This window comes from Coregonus lavaretus (assembly GCF_964263955.1).
Source record: "Coregonus lavaretus genome assembly, contig: HAP1_SCAFFOLD_276, whole genome shotgun sequence".
Lineage (NCBI taxonomy): Eukaryota > Metazoa > Chordata > Actinopteri > Salmoniformes > Salmonidae > Coregonus > Coregonus lavaretus.
Window position 1 is genome coordinate 452827 of NW_028157844.1, and position 8274 is coordinate 461100.

The window sequence follows — 8274 nt, forward strand, 5'->3', positions numbered from 1 at the left end:
CTCTATCTCTAGTCCAATGGAACGTCCTATATAAGGACACCTCCTGATTGGCTCAATAAATCACCTTGCTTTGTGATGCCAGGACTGGAACTCTCTCCGGTGCCAAACAGCACATCGCCATTGGTGTGTGTGCAAAATGACGATAACAGTTCAAGGGACCAAGATGGAGGGGGATGACTGGGGGTTGGAAACCTGCTGGCTGGGTCTCTGGTCAACATCAAGATCAGGGAGGATGGTGTGTAGTAAGGAAGGAGAGAGAGAGGGGAAGGGAGGAAGAAATGCAGAGACTCACTGTGCCATATAAGGACTGTGGGGTCTGGATGGAATCTGGGCAGCTTAAAAGTCTTGCGCAGGTGGCCTGGGCCCCAGTGACTAAATATGGTCCAGCAGCAATGGTATTGTTCAAACAAGTCGGGGTGCTTCTATGGGGATAACTCTGCGCAATCTACTTGTAGCATCTCCCTCTGATGACATCTCAGTGTTTTTCATCATAACATAAATCATTAGATAATATATCAGTCTTTGTTATGAGAGTCTTGGTGATCAGTATTGGTTATTATCAATATAAATGTACATACAGTGGGTGAAAAAAGTATTTAGTCAGCCACCAATTGTGCAAGTTCTCCCACTTAAAAAGATGAGAGAGGCCTGTAATTTTCATCATAGGCACACGTCAACTATGACAGACAAAATGAGAAAAAAAAATCCAGAAAATCACATTGTAGGATTTTAATGAATTTATTTGCAAATTATGGTGGAAAATAAGTATTTGGTCAATAACAAAAGTTTCTCAATACTTTGTTATATACCCTTTGTTGGCAATGACACAGGTCAAACGTTTTCTGTAAGTCTTCACAAGGTTTTCACACACTGTTGCTGGTATTTTGGCCCATTCCTCCATGCAGATCTCCTCTAGAGCAGTGATGTTTTGGGGCTGTCGCTGGGCAACACGGACTTTCAACTCCCTCCAAAGATGTTCTATGGGGTTGAGATCTGGAGACTGGCTAGGCCACTCCAGGATCTTGAAATGCTTCTTACGAAGCCACTCCTTCGTTGCCCGGGCGGTGTGTTTGGGATCATTGTCATGCTGAAAGACCCAGCCACGTTTAATCTTCAATGCCCTTGCTGATGGAAGGAGGTTTTCACTCAAAATCTCACGATACATGGCCCCATTCATTCTTTCCTTTACACGGATCAGTCGTCCTGGTCCCTTTGCAGAAAAACAGCCCCAAAGCATGAAGTTTCCACCCCCATGCTTCACAGTAGGTATGGTGTTCTTTGGATGCAACTCAGCATTCTTTGTCCTCCAAACACGACGAGTTGAGTTTTTACCAAAAAGTTTTATTTTGGTTTCATCTGACCATATGACATTCTCCCAATCCTCTTCTGGATCATCCAAATGCACTCTAGCAAACTTCAGACGGGCCTGGACATGTACTGGCTTAAGCAGGGGGACACGTCTGGCACTGCAGGATTTGAGTCCCTGGCGGCGTAGTGTGTTACTGATGGTAGGCTTTGTTACTTTAGTCCCAGCTCTCTGCAGGTCATTCACTAGGTCCCCCCGTGTGGTTCTGGGATTTTTGCTCACCGTTCTTGTGATCATTTTGACCCCACGGGGTGAGATCTTGCGTGGAGCCCCAGATCGAGGGAGATTATCAGTGGTCTTGTATGTCTTCCATTTCCTAATAATTGCTCCCACAGTTGATTTCTTCAAACCAAGCTGCTTACCTATTGCAGATTCAGTCTTCCCAGCCTGGTGCAGGTCTACAATTTTGTTTCTGGTGTCCTTTGACAGCTCTTTGGTCTTGGCCATGGTGGAGTTTGGAGTGTGACTGTTTGAGGTTGTGGACAGGTGTCTTTTATACTGATAACAAGTTCAAACAGGTGCCATTAATACAGGTAACGAGTGGAGGACAGAGGAGCCTCTTAAAGAAGAAGTTACAGGTCTGTGAGAGCCAGAAATCTTGCTTGTTTGTAGGTGACCAAAGACTTATTTTCCACCATAATTTGCAAATAAATTCATAAAAAATCCTACAATGTGATTTGCAGGATTTTTTTTTCTCAATTTGTCTGTCATAGTTGACGTGTACCTATGATGAAAATTACAGGCCTCTCTCATCTTTTTAAGTGGGAGAACTTGCACAATTGGTGGCTGACTAAATACTTTTTTCCCCCACTGTATATGATGTTAATGATATCACCTCTACAGATTATCATAAAATGTGTGTGTTTAAAGGGTTAGTGCACTTTTGTGAAATGTTATCTTATTTTTGACTTAGCAGTCCTAAGGTGTTGATTCCTTGAAGTTATATTTCATGACGTACTTGCTCTGACTCGCTTCAAAGCGCCATCAGTACTCCAGCACAAACCACAGTTAGGAGTTATTTAGTCTGTAGAGACTTTCCACTCCCTAAGCCCTGCTCAGCCCTCCACCTCTCCCCTTACTGCGCTGTGTTTGTTTATAGGCTTATTCATTGCCCTTTAATGACAATGTAACAGGCTGTATCTCAGGCCGTAGACCTGATGTATGACCCAAGAAAAGAGGGGGGGGGGGGGGGGGGAGAACCCTGACGGGATCAAGTGCAGAAGTCAGGACGAGGCAGCAGTCTATGCACATCCTGTGGACAAGAAAGAAGCCCTTCTGATGGGTCCGAGCCAAGACATACTCCCCTCCTCTGGTTCTCCAAGATGCCTGCCCCATACAGCCTCAACTCATCCCTGACAGAAAGTTTCTGACTGGGGCTATGTGGAGGAGGTGGTGATGAGGGTGGGTGTCCACATTTCTGACTGGAAGTAGGTTACTTACAGTAGAAGAGGAAATTCCAGACAAGGGTGTTGTTGTTGATTACAAGGATGTAAAGAGAGATGAAGGGTTTTGCTATGCACAAGTACAGTACATGGTGATTAAATGGGGATGAACCCTAAGTGGCTATCAATCTCACTGGCTTTGTCCCTCACCTCCAAAAACTGCGTAAAAATTTAATGATTTACTGACATGAGTATTAGTCCATAACCAAATTCTCCTTATACAGCACAATCTATATGGGATCTGAAAACTATCCAAGACAAATACACATTTTCTGAGTTCTATAAATCATTTACCATACATAAACGTTATATCCCCTGCGTAATGGTTCTACAGTAAGGAAAGGTTTTAACAATCAATTTGAGTTTGTTTGCAGATGTAATGCATGTAATTGCATTTTGATGTGCAGTCACACAAACACGATGTGTAAGTACACCAACTGGAAAAAATACATTACTCTACCGGTACGTCAATACCATTTGTAGCCATAGATGGACAAACAGTTGACAGAGTCATATGTTTGTAGATATATTTGACCCCATAGAAATGTAATTGCATTCTAATTTAAGCTCAGAACAAACAACGCTGCTCTCTGGTGCAGTGTGAAGCAGCACTGTACTCAATCGTATTTATACAGATGTTTCACACACTTCCAATTTATTATATAAATGGCGGAACAATGCTACCTATGTTCAGGCAATCTGCCCAGCGAATAACAACAGTCATTGTTCAATTTCCTCTGCATATATAGCTATGTATCTGTCTGAGAAAATGTTTGGACACACTGAGCAGAGGTGCAAGCTAGGCAAAGGCTAGGGAGATCCACAGAAAGAACTGTAGTTCTAAGAATGAGCTAGAGTTCTAGGAATGGTGCATGGAATCCCTCCCAGGGATACCAAAGCAGGTTGCTTCTGTAAAGCATCTTTGTAGTTTTTATTGTCGCCATTGATACTGTATCTACAGGAGCAGGAAAACTAACATCTCAATGAATTAACACTCAGTAAACAAACAGGTGCAGGAACACCTGTTCATCTTATAGAATATGGTTAGCCATCATATTCATAACTATTGTCTCTTTAGATTACTTGCCAACGTAATGGCAGGCAATTCAAGTCATGTCTTTGCTATAGTACAGTTCAAGACAACAACCTGTAACACTACAGTACAATATGTTATCTGACTGGGGAAAAACAGGCAAGGTAAAGAAAGATGTCTGACTCTGGGTATAGACTTGAGTTTCCAGGGCTCAGAGTGAGATAAGAATGTCAAGTTCCCTTTTATGGCGAAAGAGGAAATGAGGATGGGGGAGACGGGTGAGAGAGGGGGGAGAGAGGCCGGGCCCACGGCAGCAGCAAGCAGATGTTTGGGTGATCTGCGCTGAGTCTAGGCCACACAGGGACGTCACTAGGGTTCTCCAGCTACGGTTCTGTACTCCCCCAATGAACACGAGGAGGAGGGAGGGAAGAGAGGGAGGGAGGGGGGAGGGAGAGTGAGATAGAGAGAAAAGGAGAGGAAGGAGGGACAGGGGGGAGGGAAGGAGGAGGACGTTTTCCACTTCATAATCAGTTTAGGTCAAGGATCATCAACTATTCAGCCGCAGGCCGATTTTTTTGTTGAGCGGATGGTCAGGGGGTGGAACATAATTACAAATAACAGACTGCAAATTGACCGCAAGAAGCCCAAACAGATATAATATTTGATTAAAACAGAATCATTTCAAACCTTGCTAACATTTGTATACGATCACATACACTGAGTATACAAAACATTAAGAACACCTACCTTTCCATGACATAGACTGACCAGGTGAATCCAGGTGAAAGCTATGATCCCTTATTGATGTCACTTGTTAAATCCACTTCAAGCAGTGTAGATGAAGGGGAGGACACAGGTTAAAGAAGGATTTTTAAGCCTTGAGACAATTGAGACATGGATTGTGTATGTGTGAATGGCCAAGACAAAATATTTAAGTGCCTTTGAAAGGGGTATGGTAATAGGTGCCAGGCGCACCGGTTTGTGTCAAGAACTGCAACACTGCTAGGTTTTTCATGCTCAACAGTTTCCTGTGTGTTTCAAGAATGGCCCACCACCCAAAGGACATCCAGCCAACTTCACATACAGTGGGGAAAAAAAGTATTTAGTCAGCCACCAATTGTGCAAGTTCTCCCACTTAAAAAGATGAGAGAGGCCTGTAATTTTCATCATAGGTACACGTCAACTATGACAGACAAAATGAGGAAAGAAAATCCAGAAAATCACATTGTAGGATTTTTTATGAATTTATTTGCAAATTATGGTGGAAAATAAGTATTTGGTCAATAACAAAAGTTTCTCAATACTTTGTTATATACCCTTTGTTGGCAATGATACAGGTCAAACGTTATCTGTAAGTCTTCACAAGGTTTTCACACACTGTTGCTGGTATTTTGGCCCATTCCTCCATGCAGATCTCCTCTAGAGCAGTGATGTTTTGGGGCTGTCGCTGGGCAACACGGACTTTCAACTCCCTCCATAGATTTTCTATGGGGTTGAGATCTGGAGACTGGCTAGGCCACTCCAGGACCTTGAAATGCTTCTTACGAAGCCACTCCTTCGTTGCCCGGGCGGTGTGTTTGGGATCATTGTCATGCTGAAAGACCCAGCCACGTTTCATCTTCAATGCCCTTGCTGATGGAAGGAGGTTTTCACTCAAAATCTCACGATACATGGCCCCATTCATTCTTTCCTTTACACGGATCAGTCGTCCTGGTCCCTTTGCAGAAAAACAGCCCCAAAGCATGATGTTTCCACCCCCATGCTTCACAGTAGGTATGGTGTTCTTTGGATGCAACTCAGCATTCTTTGTCCTCCAAACACGACGAGTTGAGTTTTAACCAAAAAGTTATATTTTGGTTTCATTTGACCATATGACATTCTCCCAATCCTCTTCTGGATCATCCAAATGCACTCTAGCAAACTTCAGACGGGCCTGGACATGTACTGGCTTAAGCAGGGGGACACGTCTGGCACTGCAGGATTTGAGTCCCTGGCGGCGTGGTGTGTTACTGATGGTAGGCTTTGTTACTTTGGTCCCAGCTCTCTGCAGGTCATTCACTAGGTCCCCCCGTGTGGTTCTGGGATTTTTGCTCACCGTTCTTGTTATCATTTTGACCCCACGGGGTGAGATCTTGCGTGGAGCCCCAGATCGAGGGAGATTATCAGTGGTCTTGTATGTCTTCCATTTCCTAATAATTGCTCCCACAGTTGATTTCTTCAAACCAAGCTGCTTACCTATTGCAGATTCAGTCTTCCTAGCCTGGTGCAGGTCTACAATTTTGTTTCTGGTGTCCTTTGACAGCTCTTTGGTCTTGGCCATAGTGGAGTTTGGAGTGTGACTGTTTGAGGTTGTGGACAGGTGTCTTTTATACTGATAACAAGTTCAAACAGGTGCCATTAATACAGGTAACGAATGGAGGACAGAGGAGCCTCTTAAAGAAGAAGTTACAGGTCTGTAAGAGCCAGAAATCTTGCTTGTTTGTAGGTGACCAAATACTTATTTTCCACCATAATTTGCAAATAAATTCATAAAAAATCCTACAATGTGATTTTCTGGATTTTCTTTCCTCATTTTGTCTGTCATAGTTGACGTGTACCTATGATGAAAATTACAGGCCTCTCTCATCTTTTTAAGTGGGAGAACTTGCACAATTGGTGGCTGACTAAATACTTTTTTTCCCCACTGTAACTGTGGGAAGCATTGGAGTCAACATGGGCCAGCATTCCTGTGGAACGCTTTCGACACCTTGTAGAGGCAATGCCCCGACAAATTGAGGCTGTTCTGAGGGCAAAAGGTGGGCATGCAACTCAATATTAGGAAGGTGTTCCTAATGTTTGGTATACTCAGTATATCTCTCTATTATGCGTGGGAATACTTTGGAACAGATTTCCAAAATTAAATTCACTTGGAGCTGATTTGCTGGTGTTTTTACAGTCTTGGGTGGCCAAATTGATTCACCGCCAGTTGAGGAACCCTGGCTTAGGTAAATATAGGGATTAGTAGAAATATTCTTATTTTTCATTCAACTGTTATGGATATGTCTCAGAAATAATTTAGTTGAGAGGGAGAAGAGTACGTTTCCCATTTTATAATTGATTAGTGAGTATTTCATAAATTGATATAAAGGAGGTGGTAATTTTGGTTGAAAAAAAGCTGATCTCTGTGGTAATTCTATTAATAGACCTTCTGCTTGTGGAAATGTGAAAGCAGATTGGAGGTGCATAGTAAAGGGCTATGTCTACTTGGCTTGTCAACAATATATTGATTTGAAGAGATATAATAATACTAAAAGGGTGAATCCATGCTGATTCTGGGCTAAAGCGTCTCTGAATCTCCATCCACTACACTGTTATCAGTTGTTTGAAATCTCCATCATAACTTTCCTAATACCAGAGAGGTAGACTTTGTAGATACATCAACATAAGTCTACAGGGGACATTGTTCCAAGACAACTTCAACCTTTTAGATTTTGGCAGCACTGGGAGAGCATTGCTCAAATCTTTCCTTATACAGCAACAGTACGGTGCTCTGACTGTTAACGTAGAAAAAAGGGTTCCAATAGGGTTTTTCGGCTGTCCCCATAGCATAACCCTTTAAGGTTCCAGGTAGAACCAAAAATTGTTATTTAAAGGGTTCTCCTATGGGGATAGCCGACGAACCCTTTTAGATTCTAGAGAGCACCTTTTTTTCTAAGAGTGTATGGTCATCTGGCCTTAGAGATAGAAGTTATAGCAGCCATTTATCAAGTGAGAGAAATCAGCGCTTGTAAAGGAGTTTTATGCACTCGACTAGTTAGATTACATGAGAGACGTGATAGCAGGCAGGCCTATGGTCTCTGTTCCAAATGGCACCCTATTCCCTATAATAGTGATAAGGAATCCCCATAGGCCCTGGTCAAAAATAGTGCACTATAAAGGGAATAGGGTGCCATTTGGGACGATCACCAGGATAGATGTGATAGCAGGCAGGCCTAAGTCTTTCTTTACATGTGAGCTACAACATATGTATATGTTATGATCTACAGTACATGCCTATTTGCTAAGAGCATGAGATAACACTTGTATAAACATTCTATACTGTCTTCATAAATGTAGTTTTTATTTGTCGTGACCACAATAGATATTCGAGACAGTTTATTGCCTCTGTGCACTTCTTCAGTGGAAGGTGTTTATCTTGGGGTTTTATGAGAATGTGGGAGTGAAGATACACTGTAAAGATGCCTGAATACTGTATACAGTACATGTACTGGTCTCCAGGCAAAATTATTTTGTGCTACTACTGCCACTGTGTGATGAAACATTAAACAATTATAAAGTGATAAACCCATCGGCACCAAAAATAGGCCTAATGCCAAAATAGAAAAGATTAGCTGTAGATCCACATCAACAAAATGAACATGTGTAGCCTATACCTAAAATCGAATAATTACAAA